Genomic DNA, 24,498 nt, shown 5'->3' with positions numbered 1-24,498 from the left:
AGGCATTGTTGTTTATGGTTAGGTACAGTCGTCCAACGAATGTGCTTTTTTCGCAAATGCGCTTTTGTTAAATCATCCCCCAGCGTTGCATTGATTATATGCAATGCAGGACACGCTAGATACACGAGTAATATCATTAACCATGTGTGGCTCGAGAATAAGTAGTGATTATGATTGATTGATTGTTTTTTATAAGATAAGTTTAATGCTAGCTAGCAACTTACCTTGGCTTCTACTGCATTCGCTTAACAGGCAGGCTCCCTGTGGCGTGCAATGAGAGGCAGGTGGTTAGAGCGTTGGACAAGTTAACTGTAAGGTTGCAAGATTGAATCCCCCGAGCTGACAAGGTGAAAATCTGTCGTTCTGCCCCTGAACAAGGCAGTTAACCCATCGTTCCTAGGCTGTCAGTGAAAATAAGAATGTTTTCTTAACTGGCATGCCTAGTTAAATAAAGATATAATAAAAAAATTGGCGCCCAAAAATACTGATTTCCGATTGTTATGAAAACTTGAAATCGGCCCTGATTAATCGGCCATTCAGATTAATCGGTCAACCTCTAATCTCTAGATAGGTACCATAATACTATACACAGTTGAAGTCGGAAGTTTACATACACCTTAGCCAAATACATTTAAACTCAGTTTTTCACAATTCCTGACACTTAACACTCCAGGTAAAACATTCCCTGTCTTAGGTCAGTTAGGATCACCACTTTATTTTAAGAATATGAAATGTCAGAATAATAGTTAAGAGAATTATTTATTTCAGCTTTTATTTCTTTCATCACATTCTCAGTGGGTCAGAAGTTGACATACACTCAATTAATATTTGGTAGCATTGCCTTTAAATTGTTTAACTTGGGTCAAATGTTACTGGTAGCCTTCCACAAGCTTCCCAAAATAAGTTGGGTGAATTTTGGCCCATTCCTCCTGACAGAGCTGTTGTGACTGAGTCAGGTTTGTAGGCCTCCTTGCTCGCACATGCTTTTTCAGTTCTGTGCACACATTTTCTATAGGATTGAGGTCAGGGCTTTGTGATGGCCACTCCAATACCTTGACTTTGTTGTCCTTAAGCCATTTTGCCACAACTTTGGAAGTATGCTTGGCATCATTGTCCATTTGGAAGACCCATTTGCGACCAAGCTTTAAGACTGATGTCTTGAGATGTTGCTTCAATATATCCACATAATTTTCTTTCCTAATGATGCCATGAATTTTGTGAAGTGCCCCAGTCCCTCCTGCAGCAAAGCACCCCCACAACATGATACTGCCACCCCCGTGTTTCACAGTTGGGATGTTCTTCGGCTTGCAAGCCTACCCCTTTTCCCTCCAAACATAACGATGGTCATTATGGCCAAACAGTTATATTTTTGTTTCATCAGACCTGAGGACATTTCTCCAAAAAGTACGATCTTTGTCCCCATGTGCAGTTGCAAACCGTAGTCTGGCTTTTTTATGGCGGTTTTGGAGCAGTGGCTTCTTCCTTGCTGAGTGCTCTTTCAGATTATGTCAATATAGGACTCGTTTTACTGTGGATATAGATACTTTTGTACCGGTTTCATCCAGCATCTTCACAAGGTCCTTTGCTGTTGTTCTGGGATAGATTGCACTTTTCGCACGAAAGTACGTTCATCTCTAGGAGACAGAACGCGTCTCCTTCCTGAGCGGTATGACGGCTGCGCGGTTCCATGGTGTTTATTCTTGCGTACTATTGCTTGTACAGATGAACGTGGTACCTTCAGGCGTTTGGAAATTGCTCCCAAGGATGAACCAGACTTGTGGAGGTCTACGATGTTATTGCTGAGGTCTTTGCTGATTTGTTTTGATTTTCCCATTATGTCCAGAAAAGAGGCACTGAGTTTGAACGTAGGCCTTGAAATACATCCACAGGTACACATCCAATTGACTCAAATGATGTCAATCAGCCTATCAGAAGCTTCTAAAGCCATGACATCATTTTCTGGAATTTTGAAGTTGTTTAAAGGCATAGTCAACTTAGTGTATGTAAACCTCTGACCCACTGGAATTGTGATACAGTGAATTATAGGTGAAATAATCTGCCTGTAAACAATTGTTGGAAAAATGACTTGTGTCATGCACAAAGTAGATGTCCTAATCAACTTTCCAAAACTATAGTTTGTTAACAAGAAATGTGTGGAGTGGTTGAAAAAAAAAAGTTTAATTGACTCCTACCTAAGTGCATGTAAACTTCCGACTTCAACTGTACCTATATAAAAAATATTCAAATCATGCGTAATAGTACAGTATAAACACCATTAATCATATAAACTTTATAAGTATAAAAACACTATTCCTTACATCTGCCAAGAGGAACAGAGATGTGTCCTTCTCTTTGAAGTGGGTCATCAACAGAAGAATGGCAGCAGTGGCTGTTGGACCGTCATTGCCTTTCATGTAACCTGCCGATTTCATTCAGCAGAGGCACTGGAACTCTCTCAACTTGGTCTTTTGGCTTTTCGAAAAGTTGACAATTCTCTTACCCTTGTTCAGGAGAGATTGAGTCAGGTGACTGTCAATCATGAGTATTGAAGTGGTTGCAGAGCCATAACTTGGTGAAAAGGAAAGGCCACGGAAAGGCCACTGTTCCTGGAGGTCACTGATGCTTGGAGAAGGACAAGTGTCCTATCCCATTGTTACAAATCCTATCCATTCTTCGTTTTCTTTAAAAAATAATACAAAGAAAAACAACTTTTAGGCTATGAGCTGCACTCCATATCAGCACAAGAGAACAAACAAACAATTCACAGAAACATTTGTATTTTTTGTACTTATGTATTTTTGTCATTTCCGTCCTTTTTTATTGCATATGTCTCGCTCCCTCATAGCATAAACCATTTATTTTGAGGGCAAACTAACTAACTATTTACAGAACCTTTTTAATCTTGTGTGTGTACACTCTTAGAAAAAAGGGGTTCCGAAAGGGTTCTTTGGCTGTTCCCATAGGAGAACCCTTTTTGATTCCAGGTAGAACCCATTTGGGTTCCATGTAGAACCCTCTGTGGAAAGGGTTCTCCACGGAACCCAGAAGAGTTCTACCTGGAACAAAAAGGGTTATATGTGTGCCTGGAATCAAAAAGGGATCTTCAAAGGGTTCTCTTATGGGGACAGCCAAATAACCATTGTAGGTTCTAGACAGCACCTTTTTTCATAACAATGACATAAATATGTTACATTTATCAATCAAGATCACACCTCTTTGGTGTCAAATTGTATTTTATGTCCTCGGGCTGAACATATTCAAGGTCGTTAGTATTCTCCACTCCAACATTTGCCCTCAGATGCTCCAACAAAGATCTCACCATCTCAGTCTCCAACTCGGGGAATTGGTGTTTAATTGCATCTTGAAGACCCTCCATGCCTACACTGGTTTAAGGAGAAAACACAGTGATGCAGGGAAACAGAGAAACCTGACACTTTATAAACTGGTAGTGGGTGAGTAATTATTAGACAATCTTCATTAAACACACACATAATTAATCTGAATATCTGGTATAAAATGAACCCCGAGATCGACAAGTGACACAGACCGATACACTCCAACAATTAAATGAACCTGTGATTCTGTGACCAGAATCGGTGAGATCTTTCCAAATGTGTATCTGTCATCTTTTTCTCCCATTACAACAAGGCCTTTAGTGTAAGTTTTTTTGACACCTCTGCCCCTCTGCATTTTTGACACCTCTGCAGTGCTTTGCTTTGTGAACCCTTTTGACTGTACAGCTCCCTGAATGCCGTTGTTATATAATTGCTCCTCACATTAATTCATGACACCAACAACTGCAATGCTATGTGGAAACAATTGGCAGCTGCATAAGTAAGATTGGAGTAACTGGTGGCTCTCAGACAAGTTTTCTGGCACACTCCTTGAAGCAGGAGTGCTTGTTCTTAAACCTCGGTGTCCACAAACAAATGAGTCGCCCAAATTGCAGGATGAGGTCGGGGTAGTGTAACAAGTAGTGATGCTTTGGTGCAAGGGCACTCTACCCCACAAGCAAAACTGTAGTTCGCCACATTGTTTTTTCGCATGAGTAATGAATGCTTTAATATTTAGAAAACAGAAATTGCAGGATTTACACCGGTACATTCCCAATACAGCTGCTTCCATCTACCAGCCAGCCTGCAATATCAAAATTACTGTCGGTCCCTCTCCTTGTTCAGGCGGCGTTCGGCGGTCAATGTCACAGGCTTTCTAGCCACCGCCGATCCACTTTTCATTTTCCATTTGTTCTGTCTTTGTCATATCACACCTGGCTTCACTCACCAATTACTTGTTTATTATTTAACCCTCTTTTCCCCATGTTGTATTTGTGAGTGATTGTTATTTGTTACGTGGATAATTGTCAGGCGTTGCACTTTTGTTTTAGACTGTGTTTTTGGCACTTGTATGTGTTATGTGCTGTCATTTGGTAACCGGTATTAAAGTGTGCCTGCTTATTATACTCCACTTGACTTTGCCTCCCATATACACGCATTACAATTACACTACCCCCCAGCCACCAAATTGCATGGACACTCGAAGAGAGCTATCAAGCAATACGCTACCATGCAACTCATGCCAACCACACTATCTAAAATATTTTTTATAGGCTACAAGACTACATAAAATATCAGTCTGTGCCTGATGTTTCAGAAATCATTCATTTAAGTTGCCTAATTAATGGTTGGATAAGGATCACTTCTGAAAGATTAGCAAAACCACATGGGAAAATGCAACGACCATCGCCCTAAATAATGCTAGCAAGCTAACCACACAATCTGAAGAAAACTAAAATAAAAGATAACATGAATACCCTGCAGGGTAAAAATATCAGTCTGTGCCTGTTGTTTCTGAATTAATTAATTGAATGGGCTAATAAGGGCAACAAAAGCATAGAGGGAATATTCCAGTACACTTTTGCTAAATCACACTATTCAGTCTCGGGGTTCAAGTTAACGTTAACCAGAGATATTTAGAGAAAGGTGTCCAATGGAGTTCCTCATCTCTGAACTATAGCTAACGTTAGCAAGCACAATTCCCATTTCATCTGAGAGCTTCCATTCCTCTCATCCCAACTGCAGAATCACCCATCACCCAAAAAGTATACATCCCAATGCAACATGTCAGTCCGTGCCTGCTGACAAACTGAAGGCTTATTGGACATAGCTAAACTCTCGCTCCGAACTGTATTTTTGTCCGGTGAAGCCTACGACCACTTTGCCACTAAACCATAGCGTTAGCACCATGTCACCCATGTCATGCACCCATCGGTTAAGTAGCCTAACCAAGGTAACACACATATGGATTTCTGCACGTTGTTAATACTAAAATGATTTGCTCTATAGTTACAATATCACTGATTATTTTACCAGCAATAAAGATCAACGCAACAGACCGAGATGTCAACTTGGCTATACTGTTAGCTAACACAATCCAAACAAGCTAACGTTAGCTAGCTAGTTAGTAGCTTAGAGTTAACCTCTCTAGGGTACGTGTGACGCTAGCGTCCCATCTGGCCAACATCCAGGCAGGTTGCAGAGCGCCAAATTCAATAACAGAAATGCTCATTATAAAAATTCAGAAAACAAAACAGATTTTACATAGGTTTAAAGATTAACTTCTTGTTAAACCAACCAGTGTCATATTTATAAAATGCTTTTCGGCGAAAGCATACCGTGCAGAGAACATACCTAGCCCAGAACATAGCCCAGTTGACAAATTATTACAAACAGTAACCAGCTAAGCAGAAGCGTTACAAAACTCAGAAATAGAGATAAAATGAATCCCTTACCTTTGATGATTTTCATATGGTGGCAATCAGAAGAGATTAATTTACTCAATAAATGTTCCTGTTGTTCAATGAAGTCTCTTTATATCCAAAAACCTCAGTTTTGTTAGCCGTTTTCTTCAGTAATCCACAGGCTCAAACTCAGTCAACACAATCAGACAAAAAATCCAAATTGTATCCGTAAAGTTCATAGAAACATGTCAAACGATGTTTATATTCAATCCTCAGGTTGTTTTTAGCCTAAATGATCTATAATATTTCAACCGGACAATAACTTTGTCAATATAAAAGGTAAACAAGAAATGCACATGCGCCTGCACATGCGCATGCGCCTGGGTCCACTCGTTCAGACTGGTCTTACTCCCTCATTTATAAGAATACAAGCCTGAAACGATTTCTAAAGACTGTTGACATCTAGTGGAAGGCATAGGAACTGCAATTGGAGTCCTAAGTCAATGGATACTGTAATGGCATTGAATAGAAAACTACAAAACCAACAACAAAAAACTACTTACTGAATGGATTTTTCTCAGGTTTTTGCCTGCTAAATCAGTTCTGTTATACTCACAGACACTATTTTAACAGTTTTGGAAACTTTAGAGTGTTTTCTATCCAAATCCAAATATGCATATCATATCTTCTGGTCCCAAGTAGCAGGCCGTTGAATTTGGGCATGCTTTTCATCCAAAATTCCGAATGCTGCCCCCTACCCTAGAGAAAACATGCAGTAGTTATATAGAAGTATATGGAATTAGTACATACCTAGCAGCTTCTCAAAAATATGTTGGCGACTTTTCCACGAAAATACAAAATAAAATAGCTTGAGTAGAACAGAAAGCTTATTTTCGCATTAGTCTTCCCTCACAGACTGTTTGGCACGGAGCATCGCATTAGTGGAAATCAAGTCTGTTCTCAGGGCAGGCCTGATTGTATATAGGTGCGAGTCGCGTTGGGGACATTGTTAGCATTTTAGCTTTCCCTAACCGTTCCCTAATTATGCTAACCTGCTGCGTTAATTCTCGTAACCTGCTAAGAAAAGCAACTTCTGCTAGTCAAAACCGACAGACCTGCCCTGAGAACAGTATTGGTTTCAACGATGAGATGACAGCTCTCTCTCTCACACACACTTACCACAGAAGTTTGGCGCCGCCAACTACAGCAGTGTTCGAGTACTACTGTAAAGAAATACAGTAAGATAGTTATTTTTACAGGAGGCTTACAATGACAGTTAAACAGTCTTTTTCAGCATTTTACCCATAATGCAGTGTTATCTACAGCATGAATGCTGTAAAACACATTTAAGGTATTTTACTGTGCATTCTACAGTGTTTTACTGTTGAAATTACAGAAAAGTCTTCCAGTGTAGGTTCCTGTCTTTCTAGGGAGTTTTTCATGCCACCGTGATTCTACATCTGCATTGCTTGCTCTTTGGGGTTTTAGGCTGGGTTTTCTGTACAGCACTTTCTGACAAATGCTGATGTAAAAAGGGCTTTATAAATACATTTCATTGATTGATTGATTGAACAGATAAGGAATCATTTAGCCTCAGTGCCCAGGGCTTTTCTTTACATTCTCTGCTTCATTACCAGTTCTATAGCAGACGCTAGACAGCTGGTGTTTTGCTACACTTGCCCAGACAGTTGTAAACCCATAACGGGTGTCGTAGTGGAATAACATGAGTAAGAACAAACTGAGTTTACGTGGAGTACTAATGCATCGTAAACACCACTGGGACAGAAATGAATGAGACTAGCGGAAAGGGGGCACACACACACACACACACACACACACTTGCACGCACACACGACCAGAGGAACCCATATCGCTTATGAATTCTTAAAATGTTTTTCCAATGCAGGTTGTTATGAACAGTCTAGTGGGCATATAAGTGGGGGGGGACGACCTCATAAGGAAGTGAAGACATAAGAAATGCCCCTGAAAGAAAAACATTAGTTGGAAGACAGGAAAGTGGCCTTGTATTTCCAGCCGAGGCGCTTATCCTACAGTAGTAATGTTGACTGATTGATTGAATTTATATGATAATGAAAAGTAGTAGGCTGCTCCAGCCGGAGATAACATTACATATATTAAACATTATCAAGGATAAAATCACAACAAAGCTTGAAGGCTTATTTCCATTGTGGTCCTTTGAATGGAGTTGGTAGAAGTTGCCCCAACCACTGATCTAGATGTTATCACCCGCCCCTGATGGTTAAGGTTAGGATCGGGGTTCAGGGTAACTGATCCTAGATCTGTGGTTAAGGGCATATTGTATATGAAGCGTTTTGAAGCTTCCATCCAGTTTGGTGTCCCCCGCCCCTCTCTCTACACAAGGTCAAAGATGGCCAAATATAACCTTTCGTTGATAGATGACCTTTGAGGGGTGGCAACAACATCAAAGAGTGTGTGTGTGCGCACAGGCGTGTGTGTATCCAAATATGTGTGTGTGTGTGGTCTGTTTAATTTCTGCTACCATCTTGAAACAATATACTCATACTGCAAAATCCAAAAGCATCCTACTGTTATCCGCAGGGCATAGTGGGCCCTTAAATAGCACCCTTATCCCGTCGACTCCAGGGGGACAGACATGGAACAGGCCCCTCGCTGGGTCTGGAGAGAGAAGGTGACGCTGCGGTGGCGTCTAGTATGCAGGGACCCGCCGGTGACAGGGACACATGAAGATATACTTAGGGGTGGCGGCTGGGGCCATTCCAATACACTGGCGGACTGGTGGTTCATGGAAAAAGCCAGCTAGTTTCATGGAGGTCGGGGTTGTCTGTTGGGTCTCTTGGCTTGATTTGCTTTCAGCTCAAACCCAGTCAGGATTGGAACTAGGCCTCACTGAACCAAGGATTTAGAAACTGTCAAATGCATCTTTCTTTTCTTTTATGGGAATAATCACTGATAAGACATGACTGGATAGGTAAATACTTCCTATCTGACCCCAGAACTTGTCCAATCATCTCAGCCCAGTAGTCACTTCAACGTGGGGAGGAAAGAAGGAAATGTGTATTTTCTAATTATTGGAACAAGGCCTGAGAGTCTAAGAATTAAATGTTTAGAAATAAACCCTTGGTTCTTGGGCATTCACAGACAACCTGCCTTCAAGGTGTCTGTGAAGGTAGCTGAAGGTTGATTCATAAACACAAGGGGTCCAGCACAGAATTCAGTCTGGCATAACTAAGGTGTGACATCTTTTGGCACCGCCCATCCCACCTCTCAAGTAGATGTGGCATAGCGGTCTAAGGCACTGCACTGCATCTCAGTGCTAGAGGCATCACTACAGACCCTGGTTCGATGGTTCGATACCAGGCTGTATCACAACCGGTGATTGGGAGTACCATAGGGCAATGCACAGTTGGCCCAGCGTCGTCCGGGTTAGGGTTTGGCCATGGTAGGCCGTCATTGTAAATAAGAATTTGTTACCAGACTTGCCTAGTTAAAAAAAAGGTCAAACGTATATATATCTTTTTTAAACTACCGCAGTGAAAAGGGGGGCTCCCTTTTCTCCCTGTCTCTCTTTAATTTTAAGGATCTCACGTCCGAGGGTTAAACATAGCGCCATGCCTCGTCAATGGCCGTTCACACAGCCCACAATAAAAGAGCTAGAAAGGTCGACTCGACACTCCATAGGACAAAATAACTTCTTTATCTGAGATTTTCCTCTCACATGGCTGTTCCCTTCTGTTGGCTTCCAGAGGGGTACACAAACCAAACATCCGATATTGTCTTTATCGGTGGCCTGGTGAGCGTTAAGGGCACTGCCCTGTGGTGCTGAATGGATGGTTGGCAGGTATGCAAAGAGGGCACAGGCAGGGACATTGTTGGGGCATTACACTATGTTGCCACTTCCACTGTAAATTCCAGACAGACTTGTCTTTGATGATATTGCTTTGAGGGCTGGCCACGTCAAGTGCCCGACCAGAAATGTGATAGACCAAGGTTGCTGACGCAGGTCCTTTTAGGGTATTGTAATACAAATAATTAATGTACCCGATTTAGTATGACTCATTTGTAACACAGTTGATCCGGGTCTAGGCAAATCTAATATCTCCTGAATCGTCATGGAGTTGGTTGACCATGCTACGTTTTACCTTTAAATTCAGGACCTGTATTATACATTGTCCCTGTCATCTAGACCCTTTTTATTTTCCTGTCAGACCCTAACCTCCCTCCTATACGCTTCATTACCTGGTCTCAGTCAGACCTCCATCACTATTAAGAGGCATTGACTCCTGCCAACATTTGATTAAAAACAATTAAAGCTGGCATCGATTTCCACCTCGCTCCGGAGGAGTGGAGGGGATAGAGATGCTGATTCTGTCACCCACCCACCTCCCTTGACCAGCCTAGCACAGATTATGCCCGCTATTCCTTTCCCCAAGCTCCACCCCCCACCTGCCTGCATTAATCCACACAGCGGGCACTGCCAGCTGAAAGTGCCATTCTTATTCATGGCACTGCATTTCACATTAGGCCAGCTGGCATTCTGGTGTTATTTGATGCACGTCAGTGGGGGACAGACAGAGATAAATAATGAGACAGAGACAGACAGTGAGGGAAAGAGAGAGGGAGAGAGAGAGACACCCACAGTGAGAGAAAGAGAGAGAGAGGACAAGACAGAGAGAGAGAGACAGAGAGAGAGAGAGAGAGAAAGAGAGAGAGAGGTAGATGGATGAATGCCTTCGGATAACAGTGAGGATTTTGAAATGTGTCGTAACCACCACTTGTCAGCCATAGAGGGACATGCTTGTCAAGCCAAAAAACACCTGACTGTAGTATTGTCCTAAATCTCTGATGCAAACGACAACATCCTTTTCTCAAAAATAATTAGATTTGTTCAAATAAATCCATTTAAGCATCAACTGCATGACATCCACTGCAGTTGTTAACTAAAGTTAACTAAAGCATTTCTGAAATGCTTGTGTACTTGTAACAAAGCCGCACCCCGCCTCTATTTTGGTAAAAAGCAAAAGGAATGGGCCTGGAGAAATGTAACCACTCCCAAATTCATAAACAGAGCTATGGATGCAAGGAATGACTATCCACGGTATAAAAATGGTTGTTTTAACCATGTTTTCAGCAACCAGATATCACAGTCTCATGTCAGAATTAGACGTTGATCCATGTTTCTCAAACGTCAAATTTCGAAGTTGTTCCTAAACGTCAAATTGTATAAGATTAAGTTCAGGCATTAACTCTGAATGTTTAAGGTAATGGTTAAGGTTTGGAACAGGCAAAAATATCAAAAACTACTTTCTATTGCTGGACTTGAACTTGCAACCTTTGGGATCAGAGAAAGATGCTTAAATTTCCGTGGCAAAACCAAAACCTACTTGAAGGAAACAGCGGTCACTGTTGCCCCTAGTGGCCGGTATCCACGTTATCTACCAATGTCCTTAGACATAAACTCAGCAAAAAAAGAAACGTCCTCTGTCAACTGTGTTTATTTTCAGCAAACTTAACGTGTAAATATTTGTATGAACATAACAAGATTCAACACCTGAGACATAAAATGAACAAGTTCCACAGACATGTGACTAACAGAAATGGAATAATGTGTCCCTGAACTAAGGGGGGTCAAAATCAAAAGTAACAGTCAGTATCTGGTGTGGCCACCATCTGCATTAAGTACTGCAGTGCATCTTCTCCTCATGGACTGCACCAGATTTACCAGTTCTTGCTGTGAAATGTTACCCCACTCTTCCACCAAGGCACCTGCAAGTTCCCAGACATTTCTGGGGGAATGGCCCTCACCCTCCGATCCAAAAGGTCCCAGACGTGCTCAATGGGCCATGGCAGAACACTGACATTCCTGTCTTGCAGGAAATCACGCACAGAACGAGCAGTACGGCTGGTGGCAATGTCATTTTGGAGGGTCATGTCAGGATGTCTTCCCTGTAATGTACAGTGTTGAGATTGACTGCAATGACAACAAGCTCAGTCCGATGATGCTGTGACACACCACCCCAGACCATGACGGACCCTCCACCTCCAAATCGATCCCGCTCCAGAGTACAGGCCTCGGTGTAACGCTCATTCCTTCGACGATAAACGCGAATCCGACCATCACCCCTGGTGAGACAAAACCGCGACTCGTCATTGAAGAGCACTTTTTGCCAGTCCTATCTGGTCCAGTGACCGTGGGTTTGTGCCCATAGGTGACGTTGTTGCCGGTGATATCTTGTGAGGACCTGCCTTACAACAGGCCTACAAGCCCTCTGTCCAGCCTCTCTCAGCCTACTGCGGACAGTCTGAGCACTGATGGAGGGATTGTGTGTTCCTTGTGTAACTCGGGCAGTTGTTGTTGCCACCCTGTACCTATCCCGCAGGTGTGATGTTAAGATGTACCGATCCTGTGCAGGTGTTGTTACACGTGGTCTGCCACTGCGAGGATGATCAGCTGTCTGTCCTGTCTCCCTGTAGCGCTGTCTTAGGTGTCTCACAGTATGGACATTTCAATGTATTGCCCTGGCCACATCTGCAGTCCCAATGCCTCCTTGCAGCATGCCTAAAGCACGTTCACACAGATGAGGGACCCTGGGCATATTTCTTTTGGTGTTTTTCAAAGTCAGTAGAAAGGCCTCTTTAGTGTCCTAAGTTTTCATAACTGCGACCTTAATTGCCTACCGTCTGTAAGCTGTTAGTGTCTTAACGACCATTCCATAGGTGCATGTTCATGAGTTGTTTATGATTCATTGAACAATCATGGGAAACAGTGTTTAAACCATTTACAATGAAGATCTGTGAAGTTATTTGGATTTTTCCAAATAACCTTTGAAGGTTTCTTTTTTTGCTGAGTTTAGATGGACATTGAATACTGACTTGTATCATGGGTGACCTGGCTGGTTTTCAGACTATTTAGTATTTGTTTACAATTACATTCATTACAAACATTGGAGTAAAACAACCTTATATTTTGGGTTCTGATGCGGAATGACAATTGAACTAAGCTCATGAGGCATTTATAAGTTATATTCTTCAAGAATCAATGGGTATACCATTCGTTTATAAGTCCAAAAATGGATGTAGCAACTATATTAAACGCACACTGTATAATATCTATGATATGAAGAACTCACATCTCTCAACACCAGCTCCTATGAGATAACCACACAACCACAGGCTCTCCAGGCATCAAAGCCGGTTTATATAAAATACAGTGACTTCATCCTGTATCCAGCCACTGTGAAAAGGCTTGTCCAAGCAGTTCTCAGAACAGCCTTATCAGTAATACTGGGATGTGCTGAGAGGGCTAGAGACGAGGGAATGACCGGTGTAACCAGACATCACACCTACTGGAAAGGCTGTAATACACAGAATGTGACACACACAGACAATCACAAAAGTGCCTGTGCGCACATACAGGTGTAGGATCTTAAGTTGAAGATCCTACATCTGTACACAAATGAGTACATGAACAAATGTGCACCAGCGTGCACGCGCACACACATGCCCAAAGTCAGGCACGTGCACACACACACTGTGTATTTTTGTGATATTGTTCGCTATTTCTTGTTAAATATTACTGCACTGTTGGTGTCATGGCCATCGTCGGAATGAGACCAAGGTGCGGCGTGGTGAGCGTACATTTTCCTTTTATTTGTTAAAATGTCACCAACAAAACAAAAAATAACAACAACAACACGACCGTGAAGCTTACAAGGGCTATAGTACCCCTAACAAAGATAACTTCCCACATGACAAAAGGTTGCCTAAGTATGATTCCCAATCAGAGACAACGATAGACAGCTGTCCCTGATTGAGAACCATACCAGGCCAAAACATATAAACACAAAAACATAGAAAACAGAACATAAAATGCCCACCCAAATCACACCCTGGCCAAACCAAACAGAGACATAAAAAGGCTCTATAAGGTCAGGGCGTGACAGTTGGAGCTAGAAACACAAGCATTTCGCTACACCCGCAATAACATCTGCTAAACACTTGTATTTGACCAATACAATTTGATTTGACTTGACACACACAAACACAAGGTGCCATATTGTCAACTTGGTGCTCACCTTCCCCGAAACCACAACTTCATAAAACACATTTAGTCTGACAGAATATCAAATGAAAAAGTGAACTCCCATTCCCACTGACAGGAAAGGTTGTACACTCGACCAATGACACCATTTCACCTTCGTCACATTCGCATGGTAATTTAGCTGCAGCCACTGTTTTAGCAATGTATATCTGCCTCTCACACCTCTGCTCAGACACAGATGGCTGGCTCAGTGTGTGTGTGTGAGAGAGGGGAAGAGAGAGGGAGAGAAAAGGAGAGAGAGGGAAAGAGAGAGCGTGTGTGTGTGTGTGTGTGTGTGTAGCCAGGACCAGTAAGCGTCACACATCACAACCAGGATGCTTCCACGTCTGTCTCAACCACTGTCTTTCTCTGTCTGGACCTTTTTCTCTCAATCTCTTCCTATCTCTGATGGGAGATGGCATTTTGTCTGACAGCTGTGCCAGCAACCTGCCAGTCACTCCCCAGTAAAACAACAAAATAAGAAGAGGACCTGTCTGGTTTGCAAAATTGCGATGCAACTGAAAATGCCAAAGGCAAACCTTTGACTAATGGTTAAATATTAGATTCATAGCTCACATTGTCTCCGTCCCTGGTGATACACCTCCTACCATAAACCCTACCTCATCACAGGAAATACCTAACTGTAGACTAGTATCTCCAATAACATACCACTCATCAGTAGTGTAGCGCAGTTTCGCGGGGCCCCCGCAAGGTTCGATCAAGGCCCCCCCCCCATCAAAGAAACTACATCAGGTCATTTTTTCAGTTAATATCCATCATTGTTTTTTATCGCGGTACTCCATTTTTTTGTTTTTTTGTTTACTTGTCGGCCCTAGCCTCAAACTCAGGCCCTGTGTGTAGTTAACCGACTCCCTCTGCCCATTCATCGCCATTTTGCCTGTTGTTGTTGACTTAGCTGATCAGCTGTTGTTGTCTTACCTGTTGTTGTCTTAGCTAGCTCTCCCAATCAACACCTGTGATTGCTTTATGACTCGCTTTATGTCTCTCTAAAAGGTCAATATGCCTTGTAAACTGTTGTTTAGGATAGTTATCATTGTTTTAGTTTACAGTGGAGCCCCTAGTCCCACTCTACATGCCTCAGATTCCTCCTTTGTCCCACCCCCCACACATGAGGTGACCTCACCCAGTATAACCAACACATCCAGAGATGCAACCTCTCTTATCATCACTCAGTGCCTGGGCTTACCTCCACTGTACCCGCACCCCACCATACCCCTGTCTGCACATTATGCCCTGAATTTATTCTACCACGCCCAGAAATCTGCTCCTTTTATTCTCTGTCCCCAACTAGACGACCGGTTTTGATAGCCTTTAGCTGTACCCTCATCCTATTCCTCCTCTGTTCCTCGGTTGATGTGGAGGTTAACCCAGGCCCTGCGTGCCCACAGGCACTCTCATTTGTTGACTTCTGTAATCGAAAAAGCCTTGGTTTCATGCATGTCAACATCCGAAGCCTCCTCCCTAAGTTTGTTTTACTCCGCCGACCCCGATGTCCTTGCCGTGTCTGAATCCTGACTTAGGAAGGCCACCAAAAATTCTGAGATTTCCATACCCAACTACAACATTTTCCGTCAAGATAGAACTACCAAAGGGGGAGGAGTTGCAATCTACTACAGAGATAGTTTGCAAAGTTCTGTCATACTTTCCAGGTCTATGTCCAAACAGTTCGAGCTTCTAATTTAAAAAATGTATCTCTCCAGAAATAAGTCTCTCACTGTTGCCGCCTGTTATAGATCCCCCTCAGCTTCCAGCTGTGCCCTGGACACCATATGTGAATTGATTGCCCCTCATCTATCTTCAGAGTTCATTCTGTTAAGTGACCTAAACTGGGATATGCTTAACACCCCGAAAGTCCTACAATCTAAGCTAGATGCCCTCAATCTGACACAAATCATCAAGGAACCCACCAGGTACAACCCTAAATCCGTAAACTTGCCCTCTAAATACACTTCTGCTGTTTTCAATCAGGATCTCAGTGATCACTGCCTCATTGCCTGCATCCGCTATGGGTCCGCGGTCAAACGACCACCCCTCATCACTGTCAAACGCTCCCTAAAACACTTCTGCGAGCAGGCTTTTCTAATCGACCTGGCCCGAGTATCCTGGAAGGATATTGACCTCATCCCGTCAGTCGAGGATGCCTGGTAGTTCTTAAAAAGTAATTTCCTCACCATCTTAAATCAGCATGCCCCTTTCAAAAAATGTAGAACTAAGAACAGATATAGCCATTGGTTCACTCCAGACCTGACTGCCCTTGACAAGCACAAAAACATCCTGTGGCGGACTGCAATAGCATCGAATAGTCCCCACGATATGCAACTGTTCAGGGAAGTCAGGAACCAATACACGCAGTCAGTCAGGAAAGCAAAAGCTAGCTTTTGCAAACAAAAATTTGCATCCTGTAGCTCTAACTCCAAAAAGTTTTGGGACACTGTAAAGTCCATGGTGAACAAGAGCACCTCCTCCCAGCTGCCCACTGCACTGGGGCTAGGTAACACGGTCACCACCGATAAATTCATGATAATCGAACATTTCAATAAGCATTTCTCTGGCATGCCATGCCTGCCGCATGGCTACCCCGGCCAACAGCTCCGCCCCCCTCCCCCCACAGCTACTTGCCCGAGCCTCCCCAGCTTCTCCTTCACCCAAATCCAGATAGCAGATGTTCTGAAAGAGCTGCAAAACCTGGACCTGTACAAATCAACTGGGCTAGACAATCTGGACCCTCTCTTTCTAAAACGATCTGCTTCCATTGCTGCAACCCCTATTACCATTCTGTTCAACCTCTCTTTTGTATCGTCCGAGATCCCTAAAGATTGGAAAGCTGCCGCGGTCATCCCCCTCTTCAAAGGGGGTGACACTATAGATCCAAACTGTTATAGACCTATATCCATCCTGCCCTGTCTCTCTAAAGTCTTCGAAAACCAAGTTAATAAACAGATCACTGACCATTTCCAATCCCACCGTACCTTCTCCGCTGTGCAATCCGGTTTCCGAGCTGGTCATAGGTGCTCCTCAGCCACGCTCAAGGTACTAAACAATATCATAACCACCATCGATAAAAGACAGTACTGTGCAGCCGTCTTCATCAACCTGGCCAAGGCTTTCGACTCTGTCAATCATCGTTTTCTGATCGGCAGACTCAACAACCTTGGTTTCTCAAATGACTGCCTTGCCTGGTTCACCAACTACTTCACAGATAGAGTTCAGTGTGTCATATTGGAGGGCCTGTTGTCCGGACCACTGGCAGTCTCTATGAGGGTACCACAGGGTTAAATTCTCAGGCCGACTCTTTTCTCTGTATATATCAATGATGTCGCTCTTGCTGTGGGCGATTCCCTGATCCACCTCTATGCAGACGACACCATTCTGTATACATCTCGCCCTTCTTTGGACACTGTAACTGACCTCCAAACGAGCTTCAATGCCATACAACACAACTTCCGTGGCCTCCAACTGCTCTTAAACGCTAGTAAAACCAAATGCATGCTTTTTAACCGTTCCACGCCCGTACCCGCCCAACGGACTAGCATCACTACCCTGGACGGTTCTGACCTAGAATATGTGGACAACTATAAATACCTAGGGGTCTGGCTAGACTGTAAACTCTCCTTCCAAACTCATAAAAAAACATCTCAAATCCAAAATCAAATCTAGAATCGTCTTTCTATCTCGCAACAAAGCCTTCTTCACTCACGCCGCCAAACTTACACTAGTAAAACTGACTATCCTACCGATCCTCGACTTCGGCGATGTCATCTACAAAATAGCATCCAATACTCTACTCAGCAAACTGGATGCAGTCTACCACAGTGCCATCCGTTTTGTTACCAAAGAGCCTTATACCACCCATCACTGCGACCTGTATGCTCTAGTCGGCTGGCCCTCGCTACATATTCGTCACCAGACCCATTGCCTCCAGGTCATCTTTGCTAGGTAAAGTTCCGTTTTATCTCGATAAAAACACCCACCCATAGCACGCGCTCCAGCAGGTATATCTCACTGGTCATCGCCAAAGCCTTTCCTTCCAGCTCTCTGCTGCCAGTGACTGGAACGAATTACAAAAATCGCTGAAGCTAGAGACTTTTATTTCCCTCACTAACTTTAAACATCAGCTATCTGAGCAGCAAACCGATTGCTGCAGCTGTACATAGTCCATCTGTAAATAGCCCACCCAATCTACCTTCCTCATCCCCATAATGTTTTTATTTACTTTTCTGCTCTTTTGCATACCAGTATCTCTACTTGCACATCATCATCTGCTCATTTATCACTCCAGTGTTAATCTGCTAAATTGTAATTACTTCACCACTATGGCCTTTTTATTGCCATCCTCCTCATGCCATTTGCACACACTAAAAATACTTTCTTTTTTTATATTGTGTTATTTACTGTACGCTTGTTTATTCCATGTGTAACTCTGTGTTGTTGTTTGTGTCGCACTGCTTTGCTTTATCTTGGCCAGGTCGCAGTTGTAAATGAGAACTTGTTCTCAACTAGCTTACCTGGTTAAATCAAGGTGATACACTTTATTAAGTAACATCCTCCTTCACATTTTCCCATGTGCTTTATTCGGCATGGAACGGAAGAAAACTGAAAAGAAAAACAAACAGAGAGGGACTACCTGGACTTGTCCAATTAGAGACTCAGATTGTCTTCTGTTGCAATTTTTTTTATTAAATATTTGCCCTCGACACAGGAATTTACACCAACACCCCTGTTAGATGGTGCACTGTAGTGTAGTTTAGTCACACATCCAATTCTCAGCAAGGTCTCTTCAGTCTGATTGCTGGCTGGCTCGATAAGTGGGGGTTGGTTGAGACGATGGGGTATACAGTGCCTTCGGAAAGTATTCAGACCCCTTGACTTTTTCCACATATACATATTTGGGGAGTTTCTCCCATTCTTCTCTGCAGATCCTCTCAAGCTCTGTCAGGTTGGATGGGGAGCGTTACTGCACAGCTATTTTCAGGTCTCTCCATAAATGTTTGATCGTGTTCAAGTCCGGGGTCGAAGCCAGAGGTGTGATCGAAGCCAGAGGTGCGATCGAAGCCAGAGGTGTGCTTAGGTTCGTTGTCCGGTTGGAAGGTGAACCTTTGCTCCAGTCTGAGGTCCTGAGCGCTCTGGAGTAGGTTTTCCATCAAGGATCTCTCTGTACTTTGCGCCGTTCATCTTTCCCTCAATCCTGATTAGTCTCCCAGTCCCTGCTGCTGAAAAACATCCCCACAGCATGATACTGCCACCACCACGCTTCATTGTAGGGATTGTGCCAGGTTTCCTCCAGATGTGATGCTTGGCATTTAGGCCAAAGAGTTCAATCTTGGTTTCTTCAGTCCAGAGAATCTTGTTTGTCATGGTCTGATAATCCTTTAGGTGCCTTTTGGCAAACTTCAAGCGGGCCGTCATCTCCCTTTTACTGAGGAGTGGCTTCTGTCTGGCCACTCTACCATAAAGGACTGATTGGTGGAGTGCTGTAGAGATGGTTGTCCTTCTGGAAGGTTCTCTCTTCTCCACAGAGGAACTCTAAAGGAACTCTAAAGCTCTGTCAGAGTGACCATTGGGCCCTTCTTCCCCGATTGCTCAGTTTGGCCGGGAGGCCAGCTCTAGGAAGAGTCTTGGTGGTTCCAAACTTCTTCCATTTAAGAATGATGGAGGCCACTGTGTTCTTGGGGACCTTCAATGCTGCAGAAATGTTTTTGTACCCTTCTCCAGATCTGTGCCTCGACACAATCCTGTCTCGGAGCTCTACGGACAATTCCTTTTACCTCATGGTTTGGTTTTTTCTCGGACATGCACAGTCAACTGTGGGACCTTATATAGACAGGTGTGTGCCTTTCCAAATCATGTCCAATCAATTGAATTTACCACAGGTGGACTCCAATTAAGTTGTAGAAACATCTCAAGGATGATCAATGGAAACAGGATGCACATGAGCTCAATGTCAAGTCATATAGCAAAGGGTCTGAATACTTATTTAGAGAAGGTATAATCTGTTTTTTATTGCTAACGGGGTATTGTGTGTAGATTGCTGAGGATTTTCATGTATTTAATCAATTTTAGAATAAGACTGTAGCATAATAACATGTGGAAAACGTCAAAGGGTCTGAATACTTTCCGAGGTTACTGTAGCTCGACGATGATGCGAGGTCTGATATGTGATTCCAAAAGAACAGGTGTCTTTTATCATGTTGTTGAAGGTATGGGGGGAAAAGAAGATGAGAGATAGAGAGCGAGAGAAAGAAAGAAAGAAAGAAAGAAAGAAAGAAAGAAAGAAAGAAAGAAAGAAAGAAAGAAAGAAAGGAGAGAGAGTGCGTGCGTGAGAGATAAAGTATCATGAGAGAGACAGAGAGATATCAACAAGCGTGGCTGGTTCAGTAGTGTATCAGTTTGGCTCCCATGGCTGTTGGTTTACGTCTTGTGTCTTCCTCACTTTCACCGCTTAGTGGGAACACAAGCATGCACACACACAAGCACTCACACACACACACACACACACACACACACACACACACACCGTGCCTGTGATAAATACGTGGATGCCTGCTGTTGAATTTGGGATGCACAGCATGCCAGCAGTGCCAGGGAAGGACAGAATAGGGTGGCACAGATAGACCCAGAGGGCATTGGCAAGGGGCACAAAACAAGCACAGGTTGGTGAGGGTACAACCTCAACAGCTGACGTTGCTGGCTAACTGCCTGGGGTTAGTGCTGTGCGTTGATGCTTTAGTGAATCCAGTTTGATCCTGAGTGACTGTAAGATCGTTCATGCTCTGTTGAGCAGACTGCCTGAAGGATGAGATGTCGAAGATCGGAATAGAATATTAGTCTCTCGCCCTCTCTCTCTCTCATTACCGGCTGTAGTCGAAGGCATTTCTATGGAAAATCAGCTTTAGCGATCAGCTTGATTTTCCTCTGGTCTGTAATTAAGTAATGGCTCATTTAATCCTATCAAGCCAAGGCTGCCACGGAGAGAGCAGCTCTATTCAGTTAGAGCCAGAGGTACGCTAGGGATCAAGCCAGGCACAGGCCTACAGTGGTCTTGTTACCAGGGGGAATTCTACATGGCTACACTTACTTTTGGGTATTTTGGAACTTTATTGAGACCGAACGGAAATCAGAATGGGGATACAGGCAGGTTGGAGAAACAGTGGGAAGGGTGGACGTGGGGATTTACCCCGGATTTACCCCGGTCTCTGGTGGGAAGCAGTATGTGTCGGGCCTGAAGTGTTACCACAGCTCTGCGCGGCAATGTCACTTTAAACCCTGATCTCTACCACTGACTGTGCAGCTTTGCAGGTGGATGAAGGTGATGAACAATGCAATTTAGTTTGCACTAAAGCACCTCAGGTCTGGTAATGCCTGGCTTTGGGGAATTAAAATGTACTCTAATAACCGACACGCGTTAAAGAATTTAAAATGACCCGGAGGCTTAACCTTATGTCAACTGGAAAAAGGGGGGATTGGGAGCAGAAACAAGAGAACTGGTGAGAAAAATAGAGAGTGGAGGGGGAGGTCAAGAGAGGGAGGGTGGAGAGAGAGAGAAAAGAAAGACGATGGGTTAAGGGAGGGAAAGAGAGAGCGAGAGAGGAAGATTAAATAATATATATGTGAGAAGAGACAGGTGGTCAAAAGGTCAAAGAGGGAGGGAGACAAATACAAATATGATAGACAGAAGAGGAGAGATGCAGAGGTATGAAATGAAATACAACTGGTTAAAACACCCTCTGCAGACCCACCACAACCAATGTCTTCTGTGAGATTTTGGGGTACATTTGAGTCTTACAGCATACATTTTTAGGATGGAATTTCAAACATTCCTTTCTCCTCTCCTTTTTCTCCTTCTTTGGTATCAACATTCCCTCACTTCAGAAAAAAATCTACATCTGGAGATCAGTATTTGACCACATGACACAGGAAAGTAGGCACACCATGACCGAAAAGGGCTGGATTCCCTGAAGAGGAATGAAAAGGAAGAAAAATGTTAAGAATGATGGATTTCTTCTCAGAACAAGCTTTCACCTTCCAAACGGAATGAGCCGGAATCTGTTGGGAGGAACCCGATTTGGCCGTTTTGTAAATTCCAGCACCTCAGTTAAAAGGATTAAGACATTCAGAAAAGCTAACTGTTCTGACCCCACAGACTGATAAAAGAGAATAAATATCTCTCCTCTTTTGCCTCCTCCGCTGAACGAATACTCCTCCTCTTTTCAGAATGTTTTTATCCAACAAGTTTTGATATAGCTTGATATAATGTAATGGAGGTGGCATGATTAATGAATCTGAGACCTGAATAATTGTGTTAAATCCCAGAGCTAATGCCTAGGCTTTAGCTCAGCGGGGTAACACTCATGTGGTATGCAGGAGACCTGGGTTTGAACCCACACTCTTAGAACAAATGTGTTAAAAAAAAAAAACAACAACAGATGTTGTGCTGTTTCTTAACACATCCGTGTGTCTAGTTGGAGATGATGCATGTTGTGCTCATTTTCCAACACAGTGATCATGTTAAAAGTAACACAGCATGTGTTGTCCCTAACTAGACACAGGCCAAAAGGCACAGACGTCAGTTCTACGTTTAGTTTTGATTTACATTTGGTTGAATTGAATATAAAAAGTCACTATGTCATTGAATTTAGGTTAAAAGTTAGGTGAAAAAATGCTAAATGCCCTGTACGCTGATTACTTTTATCAGATCCAATCAGTTTCCACGTTGATTCAACATCATCGCAAGATTTTTTTGTGTGTTGAAATTATGTGGAAACAATAGTTTTTGCCCAGTGGGAGGGTGTGTCAAAATATGTATTTTTTTTTTTTTTTTTACACATTGTGTTATATTCCACTGTGAAACGATAGCCATTTATTCAATTAAAGTTAGACTCAGTGAAATGACGTTGCCATAAGCAGCATTGCAGATATTGAGATGAGTGAGTCACACACAGTATCGGCCCACGTGCACAAGTTTTCTTGACAGTGTTCACAGCGTGGACGCCAAGGGAACCAAAACAGCAGAGAAGTTGAGCCTCGCGCTTCAACTCTCTTAGTTGTTGTGGAAATGTACCCACTATGCTGTTTACTTTCTGCATCTCTGTCATGAGTACACATTTACTACAGTGTTCCCCATACGGAATTTTACAGGAAACACATTTTGTGCACACAAAATATCCTTCTTGAAACATCTCAAACAATATATTTATTAGATTTTTGCCAGTCAGATATGCTGTCCAGAGAAACCAACTCAGACAATTGTGTACCTGAGATATAGAAGAATGAACTGTAGTTGGATAGGATATGATTTGTTTCAAACCCAGTATAGCTTGAAGTTTGTCAATGGCGCAGGTTCTCATCCTCCAAAGTGTTGCCAATTTAGCAACGTTGTCACTATATTTAGAGAGTCTTCAGACCCCTCCAGCGGCTTTTACTGGTAAAAGAGGCTAGCAACAAATTCAGCTACTTTTCAGGCTGCCTTTAGGGAGTTTTGTCACCGAGGTTTTGATAGAATTTCGAGACTTTCCCCACTTAATTCTGCCGTAAACGACAGTGGGAGAAGGTCACAGCAACGGCGCACACACAAGCAGCTCTGTTCCTTCGCATGTGGCTAGCTAACTACCAAGCTGGATATGTCCCAGTACCTTTAGACAAGAATGAAAGTCAAGTTATTAAAATACATTTACTGGGACGCCTCAGAAATGTACACTTATTGAGAGAATTAACCAAGCTTTGTGTCAGCCTCACATTTATGAGAGTATATCGGTGTTGGTTGAACAGTCCAACCAAGCTAACTATCTAGCTAGCTATCTAACTTGACTAACCTAGCAAGCAAGGAAACAGGATCAAACCCGTCTTAGACACCTAATATTTGTATGAATCAGGGCTAAAACGTTAGCAATTAAATGTTCACCTCATTGAGATAAAGATAACGTTTACCTTGTTTCGTATTCCTCCTGCTGGCTGGCTCACTCCAGGCTGTCAGTTGAACTCTTCATAGTGTGCTGCTTGTGGGCCACAGTGAGGGGGCCTGGCACAGAGGCACAAAGTCGGATTCGGAATGTGATTGTGTTGTGTGGTTTCAGCTTTTAACACATTAATATCTGAAATAGCAGAAACTGGCACAAAATGTGTCTGAGTAATGAAATGGTGCTGTTCAACAACATATATTTTGCAAGAGTCATGCTGGACAGATGTTCACAACGGAAGGCCAGGTCAGTGGAACAATCTGTCAAGTTTTGGCCATGTTTGCAGAAACACACTCAGGAAGACAACCATGCTCTCGTGTGTTCAGAATAAGCAACTGCATGCCATTTTTTTTCTTCAGTGAGTGACGAAGTCCACAGTTCGTGAACCCAGAGAGCAAGATGACATGTACTCTGTGCCAACCATGAGTCAGAAGTGTTGTTCTGCATCACAACTCTTATATAGCCTCACAGAGGAAATGTGTGTGTTGACTATGGTTCCACTGCCAACAAACTCAACTGAACAGCCTCCTGGTTGACCAAATCAAAGGACATCAAGACAAATAGGAAAAGGGTGAGCGAAGCAAATGTAATTCTAAACTTCACTCAGTAATGACAGAGGCATATTGTTTTCACCTGTGCGTCGCTTTATTATAAAAATGTCAGATCAGTGCAGACGAAGGATGGGAGGCGAGGAAAGGAGGCAACTC

The 24,498-nt window shown here is 43.1% G+C and overlaps 1 protein-coding gene across 6 annotated transcripts in view; it reads right to left on the bottom strand.

Moving 5' to 3' along the window:
- sorbs2a (sorbin and SH3 domain containing 2a) overlaps positions 1–24,005 on the bottom strand; it is a 133,602-nt gene extending 109,597 nt beyond the window's left edge. For 3 of the 6 annotated variants that reach the window (XM_090187367.1, XM_090187368.1, XM_090187370.1), the window contains exons 1-4: positions 5,789–5,928; positions 3,320–3,383; positions 2,319–2,680; positions 225–261 (exon numbers count right to left, since the gene is read on the bottom strand). The gene's annotated coding sequence lies outside the window, so the exon portion shown is untranslated. Of the gene's footprint in view, positions 1–224; positions 262–2,318; positions 2,681–3,319; positions 3,384–5,788; positions 5,929–6,916; positions 6,961–23,762 lie in introns of those variants that run through there. The other 3 variants (XM_090187371.1, XM_090187369.1, XM_090187372.1) reach the window with 2 other exon arrangements.
- Positions 24,006–24,498: the final 493 nt, after the last annotated feature.

This window comes from Oncorhynchus mykiss, chromosome 10 (assembly GCF_057628025.1).
Source record: "Oncorhynchus mykiss isolate SJ-2025 chromosome 10, ASM5762802v1, whole genome shotgun sequence".
Taxonomy (NCBI): domain Eukaryota; kingdom Metazoa; phylum Chordata; class Actinopteri; order Salmoniformes; family Salmonidae; genus Oncorhynchus; species Oncorhynchus mykiss.
The sequence above is the reverse complement of the archived record's forward strand: the minus strand, read 5'-3'. Positions and strand labels throughout refer to the sequence as shown.